At 43.5% G+C, this 15,054-nt stretch overlaps 5 non-coding genes across 5 annotated transcripts; all 5 read right to left on the bottom strand.

Annotated features, from left to right (window-relative positions):
- Positions 1 to 12,949: 12,949 nt before the first annotated feature.
- Positions 12,950 to 13,021, bottom strand: trnaq-cug (transfer RNA glutamine (anticodon CUG)). Its single transcript has one exon. It is a non-coding gene; the product is annotated as a tRNA-Gln (tRNA).
- Positions 13,022 to 13,117: 96 nt separating this feature from the next.
- Positions 13,118 to 13,190, bottom strand: trnaf-gaa (transfer RNA phenylalanine (anticodon GAA)). The gene has a single exon. It is a non-coding gene; the product is annotated as a tRNA-Leu (tRNA).
- An 80-nt stretch (positions 13,191 to 13,270) lies between these two features.
- Positions 13,271 to 13,344, bottom strand: trnai-aau (transfer RNA isoleucine (anticodon AAU)). The gene has a single exon. It is a non-coding gene; the product is annotated as a tRNA-Val (tRNA).
- Positions 13,345 to 13,422: 78 nt separating this feature from the next.
- Positions 13,423 to 13,494, bottom strand: trnap-ugg (transfer RNA proline (anticodon UGG)). The gene has a single exon. It is a non-coding gene; the product is annotated as a tRNA-Pro (tRNA).
- A 1,363-nt stretch (positions 13,495 to 14,857) lies between these two features.
- trnap-agg (transfer RNA proline (anticodon AGG)) lies at positions 14,858 to 14,929 on the bottom strand. The gene has a single exon. It is a non-coding gene; the product is annotated as a tRNA-Pro (tRNA).
- Between the last annotated feature and the right edge of the window lie 125 nt (positions 14,930 to 15,054).

The following is a 15,054-nucleotide window of genomic DNA, read 5'->3' as shown; positions in this document are numbered from 1 at the left end:
TTTAAGTTTATATAAAAATTAATAAAAAGCATGGTTACTACACTTTTACCAGAAAAAACATGGTTCATTTAACTGTGCCTCTATTAGTTATCTACTATGACATATCATTATATTGATTGATATTCATTATTTTGTGTTTTTTTAATAGAATATTACGTGTTTATAAGGTAATGCAAGTAAGGTAAATTTGTATGTTTTTTATGTTTATATAAAAATGTTTCTTTAAAGATGTGTTTTTGTGTGGGATATGATTTGATTGATATGATTTATCAGATTTATTTATCAGATCCACAGACACTTCAGATGTAAAATGTTTTATTAAAATAAATACACACAAATATTGAAATGATCACAGCACGCACGCACGCACGCACGCACGCACACACATGTACAATTGTTGGACTTTAAGGCGTCCATCTGCATGTTCATAATTGGAGGAAAGACACAAATATCTAAATTGAATATTTATTGATCAGATATGAAAAAGTTTACAGCGCCGGGTTGTCTCAAGTCTTAACAGCAAGATTCGACCAACAACAACCAGCTCAGGACAAAAACATGGGTATTTATCGTCGTTCTTTCTTCAACATTCTCCTCCCCCAGATGGCTGTTTTCCTTATCAGATTCCATCACCACATACCTGTGGGGGGTTGCATAGCAAACAGACAGAAAGACATACACAGACCATTCTGTTCCCTGGGGCATTATGTCCTTTTTGGACATCTTTGTAACTTTGTAAAACATAATTATTCAACAACACAACAATACTCCATTGTTCATAAATTGGTTAAATGCATTCATTAGTTAAACACACTAATTTTCACTTTCTCTAAATGTAACACAGTTATAAAGCAAGCAACTTGTTTATTGAAACCATCTGTTCTGGGTGTTTTCCCTCCAGGGCTTTTTACAGCCCCCCGGCTCACACACACACACACACACACACACACACACACACACACACACACACACACACACTTTGTGCCCTCGAGCATTTCATCCCTACATGTCAATGTCTTATTACAGGGCAATCTTCTACATTATTCATGGGCACAAAGGCATAATCATTTATATATTTTAACACATTAATATTCATAGCAACATGTAATTTTATAAATCCAAACACCTCTACATGTAACAATCTGGAAATGAATGATTGCCAGTGAACTAATATCAAAAGCATGCACTTCTTTGTCTGTGTGTTTTCTCCTTAAAGCTTTGCTCTTATCTCGGCCATCACCAGCTGGAAATTCCTTCATTCAAGCTACCTCCCCCCAATAACCCTCCACACACAGACAGCTCTCTTGTACTCAGCACAGAAATCATTGTTTTAAAAATACACATGAATTAAGATTATAAACAGCACGACTAATAAAATAAAATCAAATCCCACACAATATATACAGGAAAGATGTTATTTATTGAGGTGGTGGAGTTTGACATGTTTCTTGCTGGCGCTGCTCTGCCAACCATTCCTCTTAAGATTTGCCATTTGAGGCACGCAAGCAAAATGTGGCATTACCATATCGGCTATGGCCAAACTCTTTCGTTTTGGGCTGCCCACATTTGCTGCACGTGTTAAAAGTAACCCCTCGCACATACTTCCTCTTCTGGACACCACTTTCATTCTCCATAGCCCGTTGGCGCCTGTTCCTTTGCGTGTAACGGGACACAGGAGCAGCAGACGCCGGAGCAGGCGGAGCTGGGACTGCACTGGATGTCGAAGCACCAGAAGGTGGAATCACCACTGACACAGTCATGTCTGGATTAAAGACTACCGTGCCAAACGACAACCCCGGTGCTAAAATGTGCTGCATAACTCCTGATGCTGTTGGGGCAGGTGCGATGGGTGCTAAAATGGGCTGCACAACTCCTGATGCTGTGGGGGCGGGTGCGATGGGGGCCAAAATGTGCTGCATAACTCCTGATGCTGTGGGGGCAGGTGCGATGGGCTGCACAACTCCTGATGCTGTGGGGGCGGATGCAATGGGAAACTCCCTGGTGGCAGCAGCTGGCTTTCGACCTGGTCGCAGAAGAGGAGCCTGTCCTTCACGATTTGGTGGAAGGAAAAATTGATGTTTTGGGCCTGATGTCGATGGCACTTCATTCAATTTTTCCCTCGGTGGAGGCAGGTGCGTATCAGCCACAGCAATTGGGTTAGATGGAGTCAGACCCTGACCGAGGACGCCCATTTCCTGTCTATTCTTCCACTTACGAAACCTGAAAAAATTTAGTTTTATTATATATATGTATGTAAGTATTCAGTTAATTTGAAGCGAATGATGTGCCATGCTTATCACTGAGTGAGTGTCCTATGGTTTATCTCAAACAGCTGGATCGTTGTTTCATCCATCAGAGTGGGATTGTTAAGCACCAACTCTCGGATGTGGTGGTAATCTGAAAGAACTTTAGACCACCTGGGGGTGCAAACTCCATCTTTCTTGGTTGGCGACTTGTGTAAAGCACACAGCTTCATACAAATGGTATTAACCAAGCGGTTGGCGTCGGGTCACTGCGCTGGACCCCCAGGATGTCCAATCAGACACCCTTTCACACTCTCCACACCTGGTGTGACTCCAGACCGCTTCGGTGCCTTATAGCGCCCATGTGTCAGCTGAGGCTGATGTCGAGGCTGGTAGTTGACCCGCTGCTTATCGAAATCTAGGAGAGCTGTCCACAGCTGGATGGCCTCTGTCACCTGCTGGTCAGTAAGGTAAGGAGCCTCACGAAGACCCACCAGGTAACCAGCCAAATCCTGGACCTTGTCCCACCCAGCGATGCCATCGGGTCCTATGACTGCTCCCTAGTAAATGCAGATTTATGTTAATTTATGTGGAGTAAAACAAGATTAAAATGAGTTTTTTTTTCAATTGCTAACAAGCATTGTTTAAGCTCAATACTAAGGGGGCATTTAAAAACTGTACACAGTCGAAACCTGTCACAGCAGGAACAAGCAACTAACCCAACAGGGTTGGACTTCTTATTAATGTCACTGTGCTGTAATGAGGTTAATGTGATCCATCAGTTCAATGCATTCAATATCCACATCTTCCAAAATTCTTCTGTCATTTATGCTTTACCACTTGCAAAACACAATGTATTATGTATACTATCTACATTTCTCAAATGCTAACACACTGCTTTTGAAATTGTTATAAACATTTTCAAAAGAATGATGACAAATTGAATGCATTTCTTCAGTAATTGTTTTAAAATATAGAAAATTGTAGCAGAAAATAAAATAGTAATCATTCTAAGCTAATTGCAGTTTTACTTGAAAGCCAACCCAGGTGTTCTGCTCTAGTCTCATTACCATGATTTACAGTATTAGAAGGGGATATCTTGGAACTTATTTAGCAATTTTGCAATATGGATAAAAGACAGGTTGGTAAGGAAAGTAGATTGGTTCAGAGAGGGAGAGTATGTGGAGGAATGCTTGTTAGCAATTGAAAAAAAGACCTTAGAGTGTCTTACCTGAGCCTCGTCGGAAATACTGCTTCCAGTGTCAGATGACTGTGACAGTACTGAAGGGGCAGGGGCAAGATGCTGTTGTTCTCCACCAGGAGATGATGATGTGGACGGCTCAGCCAGTGACACACCAGCCATCGATGCTAGGGACTGATGCAGAGGCAAAGATGAGGGGCTGTTTTCAAGATCACAGCAAGGGTCATCCTCATACAGCACTGGAACTGTGATGTCCTCCATGATCTCTTCCTCAAACCCCTCATCTTGCAGGTCCTGATCAGCAACTTCCTCCACCAGCCTGTCTTCCTCCTCTGGGTTCTGGAGCACTGGAGGAAGTGTTTTGCCAGTCTGGCTATGTCCGGATGGAGGACGCTCCTTTTATGGCATCTTCCATCCTGTCATCATACCAGCGCGTCAAGCCCTCAAGAAGATAAGCCTGAAAATGTGCATCACTGGCACTGGTTCCTAAAAGTCAGATAAACAAAAATGGTTTTGTGTGTCACACATGTTCAAGATATGTGCTGCACATGAGGTGCTATGTAATTACATAAACAATTATTGGTTTTATAACCAGAGTTACTAGTGACTGATAAGACAGCTTTGTCAATGCTTATGACATCAGAAAAGACCTGTAATATTACTGTAGAGTGTGACATTTATTAATGTGACATTACTTTAAAGAAATATTTTTAATCCATATGTATGTAATACCTGGAATAAAACGGTTTAGGTGGAGGTGGAATGATTCCAAAGAGGTAGAGCCACGGGCACATCTGTAGCAGCACAGCTCCACACCGCCTTTCTTCAGTGTCCCTGTCTTCGTGTAGAGGGGAAAGTTCTCTGGGTCTTGGATACACTGTACGTGCTTACGCTGTTCTTTCCAAATCTGCTGGATCCGTTCATGGTCCAGCAGAGGAACTCCCAGAGTGTCTTTACCACTTGCACTGTCAAACAGATCAACCAGAGATCCAATCAATCTGGTGGTCTCCTCCACACCCCTGGTCCTCCTCCGGCAGTGCAGTGCCAACTCTCTCCGGGTAATGCGGGCACTCAGCGCCTTTCCTGAGATGTGGGCAGCCTTCTTTGCTGCCAGCTCACCCTCCTTTGCACGGTGAAGAGCAGCCACATCATCTGAATCCCACTCAAAGATGCACATGGACAGACGTGCCATGAAGATCCCGTAGAGCGGATGAGCCTCTGTCGTGTGACACCTGCAGCAAATCGCCGCATGAAATGCCAGATGTCAAGGCGCACTTCAAGCTCATCCCACTCCGAAAACATGACATTCACCTGAGACTTGCCATGAAGACTGCAGCAATCTCTGTCCAGGTACTACACTTTCGGGGCTGCCTCTCCTGCCTCCCGGTAGCGTTTCATTAGGCCAGCTGCCATAGGGTGCAGTCCATGTCCCTCTGCAGCTGTCAGCACAGAGACAAGGACTTGGCCGTGTTCGTTTCCTACATTTGTGCACCAGGCAGCTGTTCCTGCAGCAGCACCGGCAAGTTTCTTTGTGACCTATTGCAAAAAATAAAATAATTAAAAACTGTGTACACACACATATCCATATGGCAAATTTCTGGATACAGGGATGTGTTACCTTCTTTGTGGAGTCCATCTTCAGAACACAGCCCAAGACAGATGTAATTTTGGCTTTGACCTCATGCAGTTGCCCCAGAACATCCCTGGCGTACACGGCTAACAGCCACTTAGGTTTAGGTAGGGCAGGTAAAGAGGGAGGCTCGGCAAACACAGGTGGCTGCACAAGGGAGGACCTAGTAAATGGTTCACAGGCAGTCAGGTACTGAAGGACACGCTGTGTCCATGCCTCACTGTGTTGTTCCATGAGCTTCTTGTACAGCTGAGTCACGCTGTTGCCCTGTGTCCTCTCCCTCATCATCCTCAGCACCGGTTGTCACATGAGTATCTAAAAAACAACAATATAGTCAAGCAAATGCTTTGGTTGGTAAACAAAATCACAAATTGAAGTGCCTAATAATGAATGATTGTCATTATGAATTACCTGTATGTCAGCAAAGCTGGAAATTGACTGCGGTGGCCCATATCCAGTTGCCCTAAAATGTCCTCGGACCAGGCGGGATATTTCTTTTTGCAGCGTTTGCACTCCAGATACTCAGTGGCAAAATCATACCAACCGTCGATGTCCAAGACTTTGCGCACAGTACGGTAAAGTCCTGCAGCTGTTAGTTTGTGCTTACCACAGTCTGGTCGAACACAGACAAGAGGAAATAGCCACATCTTAAGCGGCATCCACAAGAAAAGGGGCCGACAGAAGAAGAGGTCAGGTGAGGCGGGCGGCTGAGTGTGAATTAAAGGGACCTGAGGAGGATACCACCAAAGCTTAAGTTGGGACACTAGTTCCGGCTTGCCGGTTCGCGGGTTGGCCTTAAATAGTGTGTTCTGTATCCACTCATGCTGGAAAGGTGGAAGATGATCTTTCCAGTGAACTGGAAGCTCAGCTGGTGGCGGATGATGTGGAAGACCTGGTGCTTTTGCTGTTTCCGCTGATGGAGACGGACCAGAACAGGACTCTGAGTGAATTAAAACAAAAACAATATAAGAATGAATGATGCATTTCATAGTAAAATACCACAAAGCAGCCCACAAACAGTCTGCAAAGCAGAATTTTGGACAAGTATTAATAAATATTAGGATTATATTTAGAAATAACAGTGAGGAAAATGGTACTAGTGTAAAGAAGCAAAGAACCCAGTGTACACTTTATTGATGTAAGATCCCAGCAAGCAATTGTGGCTAAAATAAGGCAGAATTTGGGCTGCCCATGAAAGTCTAACAGATGTCTAACCATAGCACACAAATAGATGATGCATATACTTTAAGAACATGTAAAAGAAATGAAAGCAAACACCTTGAACACCTGTTGACTTTGCTTAGATAATGGAATATCATACATTCATAACTCAAAGTTATTTAGGCAAGAACAGCATGTAAATGTATTCAAGGTTATTTTAGGGTAGAAGTGGGTTACTCATGGCTGGACTACATTGTGTCACATACGTGTGTGTGGTAAGAAGAAGAAGACAAGTAGTTTCCAAATAACATATAAACTTTACTTTCAAAAGCAGGATGAATTTACAACACAACATGAACACACTTTGCTAACTAACACGACTGAGACCGGACAAGGAAGACTGAAACAAGCACAACTTAAATAGGGCTCTAAACTAGATAATTAATGATAAACAGGTGTTGACAATTGGACAGATGAACAGAGGATGATGACAAACTAACAGAGGATAACTAATCTAGGAAGGTGAAACTCAAAACATGCAATGGACACAGATAGGAACGTGACAGTTCGCCCCCCTCCGGCAAAGCGCGACCTCGCGCTGTGGAAGACAGATGATGACAGAATGGATGCTGGACTGGGACACAGGAGGAATGGGCAAAAAACTGAAACACAAATAAACAGGCAGATAAACATTAAAGTCCATGGTGGTAAGGGAGATGCAATGAGCCATGGAGGACTGGACGGAGGGAGGAGCCATGGAACAGGCAGTGAAGGACGACGGCAGGATGGCCTCCATGCTACGACCGACGGAAACCAGTTGGAGGAGAACAAGTGAGCAGATGGAGAGACGATGAGGACAAGCAACATCTCTGGCTTAGGAGACCCAGGCGAAGTCGAGGTGATGAGCGTTGAAGGTGGAGCCAGAGTGCCCAAGGACTGAGGGGGAGCTGGAGAGACCAAGAACAGAGGTGATCCCGGAGGGAAGGAGGAACCCGCTGTAACCAGAGGGGTGGAGAGGCAGAGCGTAGCGGCCGACTCGCAAGTCCAAGGTGGAAGTAGAGTGACGAGTGACCAAAGGGGAGCCGGTAGGACGAGGGAACCCAGCGACGCCACAAGGCTGCGGGTCTCGGGTGAGACCAAAAGAGGGAAGAGCTGAGGCTGAGTCGATAGGTCGACAGGACAGGATGGAGTGCAGGGAACAGAGGATGACGGTGTGAATGCAGGATCCTCGCATCCAGATGCTGTAGGTTGCATGGCCGGCGATACAGCGTCACTGGGCGCCGGGCTGCAGACATCTAACAAAGACGTGAACTGAGACTTGACTAAACTAGGTGATGGCAAGATGACAGATACAGATGGGTGGGAAGCAGGACCTCACTGCTCCAGTCGATAAGCCAGTCCTCGGTTTCAATATCCACCAAAACCCCTTCGGCCACTGAAGTCACGGGCTCACATCCCTGGTCAGATTGGTGAGTGGGCTCTTCGTCCTGTACGATAGTAGCCTCAGTCCTCTTCTCATTGGGATCTGGCTTACTCATCGTGGCGGGTAGTCCTTCTCCGTCTGCGGGGGGCTCACATGATATCTTCGCGGCCATGGGTGGTGGATCGGGTTCTGAGGTAGGCTGTCTCGCTGGTGCTGAGTTGGATTCGACGATTGGGTCATATTCTTCTACGGGGGAGACGATGAAAGATGATTGTGCAATACACAAAGCAATATTAATGTAACTTGACAATGACCATACGGGATTTGCTTGTGGTATTACAAACCGCAACTCTTCGTCCAGTCCAACCCAGAACCCCTCCATAAGGGTAAGATCACTGCAAGTGGTGTGGTGGCAGATGTCTAGAAACTCCTCCACATATTCTTCTAGACTCTTGCCGTTCTGGAAGAGAAAGACGATTCTTTCTGAGGAATGTCTTGCTTTACCTCCAGGGTGAATGTTGTTGGCAGCAATATCCATCTTAATTCCAGTTTTTGGTCCGGTCTTCTGTCACATACGTGTGTGTGGTAAGAAGAAGAAGACAAGTAGTTTCCAAATAACATATAAACTTTACTTTCAAAAGCAGGATGAATTTACAACACAACATGAACACACTTTGCTAACTAACACGACTGAGACCGGACAAGGAAGACTGAAACAAGCACAACTTAAATAGGGCTCTAAACTAGATAATTAATGATAAACAGGTGTTGACAATTAGACAGATGAACAGAGGATGATGACAAACTAACAGAGGATAACTAATCTAGGAAGGTGAAACTCAAAACATGCAATGGACACAGATAGGAACGTGACACATTGGGTTTATAGTTAGCCGTCATTTCACTGTCTCGGTTTTTGCTTGCTGGGATAAAATGTAGATGTGTAAATTAGATAGAATAGAGCAAGGATATGAGGCGTGGGGAATTTAGTATGAATTAATGATGCCCACAGACATGAAGCATGCACACAGACACAGTAAGGAAAAGCTGTTCCTCTAATAATTAGAACAATTAATCCCAACCATCCTGTCTGCTAAGGTGGAGCTAAAGAGTGAGTGAGAAGTGCAAGCGGTGTGAAAAAGTTATGCAGTGATTGTTTAACAACAGGTACGTTCGGAAACCCAAATACACTGACACCTAATGGTGCTTACCATTAGTGAAAAGCTGCCTTCGGGTCAAATGTGTGGCTGGGGGTTTTGCTGCTGGAGGAGGTAAAGTGGACTGAAGTAATGGATCTGGAAACAAAAAACAAATTTGCCATAATGATACATAAATACATGTAAAACTGCTGTAAGGAAAATTCAATATTCACACAGTCCTACTCACAGTGTTTCACTGGTGACATGAGTTTTCTCGCCAGGTGTGAAGGAGACAAATGTTTGCCACGCGTCAACAGTGCTTTCACAGTGGCGCTCTGGTGTACACCAGTTTTGATGGCTGCGGGTGAAGGTGCAGAGACACTGGAGGTTGCACGTGGACGTACAGAGGCACTGGAGGTTGCAGGTGGAGGTACAGAAGCACTGGGGGTTGCAGGTGGAGGTGCAGAGGCACTGGAGGTTGCACGTGGATGTACAGAGGAACTGGAGGTTGCAGGTGGAGGTGCAGAGGCACTGGAGGATGCAACTTGAGGTGCAGGCTGGCATACACGGGTGCCCACAGCAGAAGCCTGTCTTTTCAAGACATACGTCTTGAAAATGGCCATGTTGGTGTTGGGGTTGGGATTTGCCTTTACCAGGTACCTGATGAGGGCTTGGGCCTGGGCTTGGGCCTGCTTGCTCTGGTCCTCATAAACATCCTTCATGGACCGGCCCTGGAAGTCACCAAACTCCACCATCAAGTAGCCTTGGTCTCCAGTTGCATGGGCTTCTGCTTGCATTTCCTGCTTTCTCTTATACTTCTCCACTTCTTCTGCCATCTCTCTTATAAGAGAAGTATACTGCAGGTACAGCTGTTTGTTTTCTGACAGCGGGTTTGAATGGGCTTTCTCACTGGAACTGCTAAGCACCAAATACACTGCATACCCCAGAGAGTTTTCCAGGAGCCATCTAAATCGCTGGCCCTGGTACTTCCCAAACTGAAGTTTGCAGTGAGCGAGAACTAAAAACTGATCACTGGGGTCTCCACCATTTGTGCTGACAAAAGCTCTAGCCTCTGCCAGCACCTCCTCTTTACTTTTGGCCCTTCCGGACTCAAGCTTTTCTAAGTGCTTTGCCTCTGCTGATGGTGCCATGAGGAGTCGGCTTGATGTTGCCGATTGGCGTTGAAAAACAGGATACGCATACATTTTCTGAAAAGAAAATTAGAAAGACACTATTACCACTAGCAATCTGACGTTAAGTGTGTAATGGTAATTTAACAAGCTACACATAAACCATATTACTGTGGTAATAAATATGGCTATGACCATAAACTGGCTTGCTGATGAGTTTTCTACAGGGGAAGGAATTTCGGATACCGTATATAAAATATGTAAAGTCAAATATTAAGTCTGAAATTTACTTCTATTTCCAAAGCTGTCGTCTTAAACATCACGATTCTAGGGGCCTAGACAAGCCTTGTGCATGATAGAGAATAATACTAAGTAATTTAAAGTTGGTTTGATACCTTTAGGCCAAACAGTATTGTAGTTTAAAGGATTTACAGTAGTGCATACATTTAATATTCCCAATTTTTTTAAATATATAAAATAATAAATCAGAGAATTGTATAATGTAAGGGATTTTTTTGACCATTTTACAATTAGTTTGGTATTAAAAAGTCGTATAAAATAGTAGTTGTATATATAGTTTTTTAATTAAGCCTTGTACTATGCAAAGGAAATGTGTTTATGCATATCTGACGTACGTTACTGCAGTAAAGTTGATTTTATATTTGATATTCGTTTGAATAATAATAATTTGTTTGACTCTATAGCACTTGCTGCTTTTATTTAATCAATTAACAATACGACCCAATGGCAGAAGGATGACAATTTTTTCCTAATAATATCCTTTCATAGCAAAAAAAAAAATACACATTACCCTAAAAGGGTCCTTGCGCTATGAGGGGGATATTTTTGAGGAACGTTTATCTTTCATCCAACTGTCATGAGGATATTGTTACATATAATTTATAAAACCAACTTTACCACACTTATCTCTTATTGTTTTGGACTGAAAACATGAACAGAGAGTTTAACTTTAATGAGTATGAAACCGAATGTCTAATGAATGTCAAACGTTGAACTAACGTTAACTTAACCACCGTGTTAAACTGCACAGAAGAAAACATTTCCAATACATGCTAGACAGCTATATAGGCAAGTTTAATTTCCGAAACATATACACATTATATTAAAGGGGACATTCCACAAGACGTTTTTAAGATATTAAATAAATCTTTGATGTCCCCAGAGTATATTATGTGAAGTTTTAGCTCAAAATACCATATAGGTAATTTATTGTGGCATGTTAAAAAAGGCACTTTATGGGTCTGAGCAGAAATGCACCGTTTTTGTGTGTATCCCTTTAAATCCAAACGAGCTGCTCAGGTGGGCGGAGTCTCAAGCGCTCACGCTGTAGCATCCAGGAAGATTCTCTCACGAAAGAAGTTAGTGAGCGATGTTAAGCATTATATATTTGAACAAGTTTAAAAAGTCAATCATCTGTTTTATGCATACTAAATACATGTTTATCAGCAGATGGGGAACATTGTGGAATAAAAATAAAGACTTTTAGGTCTCATATGCTGCCAGTGTTTTAAACAGGCACAATGATTTTCAGCATGTTACAATAAATTACACTTCCACAAACACTCAGAAGTAAACTTTTTGACCAAACCACACGAGCACATTTAAATGATTTGTAATAAAATGACACGTTTAATGCTTAAACTTTAGAGAAACAGATCACATGACATGTTTAAGTTTATTGTGATTGAACACATTCGCGTTTCTGTCAGTCTCTCATCTATCTTGTTACTCCTAGTATTCATTTGAAACTTCAGAGAAACATTAAACAACATATTTACTTATTGTGTATGATAGTGAATACGCGTTGTTCTCTCACTCTGTCTCGTGCAGTGCATTAATCCTCGTGTTCATTCATATAAACTTCAGAGAAACACATTAAACATAACTTACTTGAAAGCGAACCGTCGCGTTGCTCTTTCTCTCTCTCTCTCGTTCGTTTACTCGCTCTCTCTCACTCACTCGCTCTCTCTCTTGCAGGTTAATCCTTTAGAACGTTAATTCAATCTTTAGAAATATTAAAACTACAAGTTATAAGATTGTAGGCTCCTGTTTGTGTTTGAGGGAATACAAACGCGTCATGCTGTCAGTCATACTTTCTCTCGGTCACTCTCACTCGAGGTAGCTTCATGGTTGGATAGCGCAGTTGAAGGGGCGGTATCATTATAATAGGAGCCCTTACCTACGTCATGGGGGGAGCGAAATCTGCATGACCTATTTATTCACATGCTTGCAGAGAGAGCCTTACCAAAACAAAGTTACAGGGTTGCTATTTTTCATGTTTTCTGGGTTGGTAGAAGCACTGGGGACCCGATTATAGCACTTAAACATGAAAAAAGTCTGATTTTCATGGAATGTCCCCTTTAACAATTAATGACCGATATTCAATAACGAAGTTAAAGAAGTAAACAAGACTTACCTATCGCTAACTCAAAGATGATAATAATAGCTGCCGGTGATTGGTTAAAAAGTTTACCTCAGGACAGAAACGCGACGCTTCACATTGGGTCCACACATGAACGTCTCCGATACAGATGTTATTTCACAAAGCAACATGGAGCAGGAGCTTAACATTCCAAGAGCATTTTGTTGCCATTTAAAATTGGAATCATTTTCTTTCAATGTTCATTTGTCTTCGTGTCATTTCTGGTAAGTCTTTTTAATGCATTTCATTGTCAGATTGTACACAAGAGCTGTGTGTTTCCTTTGGCCTGTGCACATGACCTGTGTGTTTCCTTTGTCCTAAACGTCAATGCATTTTTCATTTATTCTATGTTTTCATACATGTTTAATTTGCTTCCTTGTAATGTCCTTGTGTTTGCTGAAATTTTGCGACTTGTGAGTTTTTGGCCCACCGCCAGGTTGATCAGAAAAAGTGCTCAATGTTGCTTGAATAAACTCATTTTTGTCTAGAGCCTGAGTGCTCTGGTAAAAAGGCTTAAAGGGCTGGGGGATTGTTTTGGGGTAACAAACACTGTTCCCTTGGATACCCAAAAAGTCTTACAGGTCCCACCGAGATTTGAACTCGGATCGCTGGATTCAGAGTCCAGAGTGCTAACCATTGCACCATGGAACCACTCTTTGCTTTAGCGCTTGACCCAGTGGGTCACGGAGAAAAGGACACTCGGATAGGGACCTTCAGTTAAACAAACTCTCAGAAGGCTGCCCTCAATGCCGAAACCCGGGATCGAACCAGGGACCTTTAGATCTTAAGTCTAAGGCTCTCCCAACTGAGCTTTTTTGGCCACAAAAATGCTCCCGGCAGGAATTTTCATGACAAATCACAGCAATACAGCAGTCGGCAAAAGGAGGCACAGAGAAACCTTGGCCCGTACGGGGATCGAACCCGCGACCTTGGCGTTGTTAGCACCACGCTCTAACCAACTGAGCTAACCGGCCACGGGACGACACCTGTCTCTGCCAAGACTGACATGAATGTCCCACAGTGTAGCAGCATCAAGAAGCAAAGCTAAACAAGGGCTCGTCTGGGATTTGAACCCGGGACCTCTCGCACCCAAAGCGAGAATCATACCCCTAGACCAACAAGCCAAGCCGTGCTGTATTTTTGCCGCGCCACCGAGAAACATGTGACCACAACACAGTCACCAGCTTCCTCAAGCAGTTCCTTGGGATGGGCCTGTTTGGTCATGCTCCTCTGTTTAGCCACAATGAGCCCTAGTGTTGGGCTGGTGTCAAAATAAGCAATTATCGATATAAGTACACGCTTATTGCTTACTATTTGAAATGGTGTGAGAGAACTCGACTGGTCTGCATAAATCTCGGACCTGAACCCAGCTGAACACCTTTGTTATGGATTACAGGCTCTGAGCAAAACACTCATCACCCAAACCCATCAATGATTTGTTCACAGGGTCACAGTCATTTCAGCACAGAAAAAGTCCTTTGCAAAACTGTTGCAACATAGATGGAAACAAAATTATTTTACATGGTCTGTAAGGTATAGCATTAATATTTGTTTTGATTGGATAAACTGGAATAGATAAATATGTTCATTTATTTTTAAAGCCAGTTCAGCATCTATGGCTATATTCATGGCGAGAACTGGTTTTTGGCAAAGTCAGAAATGCGGGTTAGGTGAATTAGAGATGTCAAATTGCCCTTCCCTCGGTTTGTGTGTGTGTGTGTGTGTGTATAGATCAAAGTGTCTGTTGTTTTTGGACTGTTTAAGGAAACCAAATAACGCAGTAACCAGAGTAATTCCATGCTGACTGAAGGAGAACATGTACACCCCAAACAGAAAGGCCTCCTGACCCAGCCAGGGCTTGAACAGGTGACCTTCTTGGTGTGAGGCAGCTGTGCTCTGTTTGGGGTGGCAACTGTGTCGCCCCAAACATCTTTATTAAAAGGGGCATCCCAACACTTAGTGTAGTTTTAACGTCAAGTAACATCTTAGAAGCCATGTCCTTATCGCATTTTCCAAGTGTTGATCTTAGATTTTAGGAGAAAATTCTGATAAATCATCCGGTAACTAAATTGGACACCATGCATCACTAGCCTGGTTGTATATTTAAGTCTCATAGCTCCAGGCACCTCAGGGTACCTGCCCAGTGGCCAGGATGATGTGCATTTCCCGGCCAGGAGGGAGTAGGACAAATAGCCTGGGTCATTTTTCGGGTTGAGTCAATTGTGTTGTTTGAAATCAACTCATCGCTTGTTAAAACAGCAAGCCCTTCGGTAGAATGCTTAAAGGGTAGGGGGATCGTCTAGGGGTTAACAAACAAAAGACACCCTGGGACACGGTTTCGACCTGACAAGACCAAAGGCGGAGGTGTCGCTGAGAGGTCCCTGACATCCTTTGCAGGTTTCTCGTTGACATTCCATTCCTTTCCTGCCAATATTGCCATACACAGCAGCGTTGTGGGTTAAAGCTCCGAGGGACGAGTCTAAGGAGGGGCTTGTCCGGGATTTGAACCCGGGACCTCTCGCACCCTAAGCGAGAATCATACCCCTAGACCAACGAGCCACTCAAAGCGTGCCACCCCCGGCCCCCTGTGAAACATTTTCCCACCACATAGCAGCCAGCTTCCAACAAGCCAAAGCATTCAAAAGACGGCAGTTAAGGGGAATTAGCTCAAATGGTAGAGCGCT

The sequence above is a fragment of the Misgurnus anguillicaudatus genome, chromosome 20 (genome assembly GCF_027580225.2).
Source record: "Misgurnus anguillicaudatus chromosome 20, ASM2758022v2, whole genome shotgun sequence".
NCBI lineage: Eukaryota > Metazoa > Chordata > Actinopteri > Cypriniformes > Cobitidae > Misgurnus > Misgurnus anguillicaudatus.
Note: the sequence above shows the minus strand (reverse complement) of the source record. Positions and strands in the feature narration are given on the sequence as shown.